We start from the raw sequence: 519 nt of genomic DNA on the forward strand, positions 1-519 counted from the left end.
AAATAAGAAACTAGAAACACTAATACAAAGTCTGTCAATTAAAAAGTGCCCCCATCCAGATGGATTGAGAGCAGAATTTTGTAAGACTCTCAAAGAAAAACTACCACCAATACTACTTAAATTATGTAAAAAGAGAGAAAGAGAAAGAGAACTTTGAAAATTCTTCTAAGAAACAAGTATTATTCTAATAAAACTAGATACAGATATCACAAAAAAGTACAGGTGACTATTCCTAATGAACAGGGATGAAAAATCTCTCAATAAAATCTTTGCAAAACACACACAGGCACAAATCAAAAAAAAAAAAATTATCCACCATGATCGAATTTGCTTTATTCCAGAGAGACATAGATAGTTCAATATACATGTGATAGCACATGTAATAAATCATAGAAACAGAATTAAAAACAAAAAATCACATGATAATTTCAATAGATACAGAAAATGCATTTGACAAAATTCATAATGCTTTCATAATTAAAAACTCTGGAGGGAATTAGACAGCTTGTAGCATACCTG

Source organism: Nannospalax galili, unplaced genomic scaffold (genome assembly GCF_000622305.1).
Source record: "Nannospalax galili isolate Female #2095 unplaced genomic scaffold, S.galili_v1.0 scaffold709, whole genome shotgun sequence".
NCBI lineage: Eukaryota > Metazoa > Chordata > Mammalia > Rodentia > Spalacidae > Nannospalax > Nannospalax galili.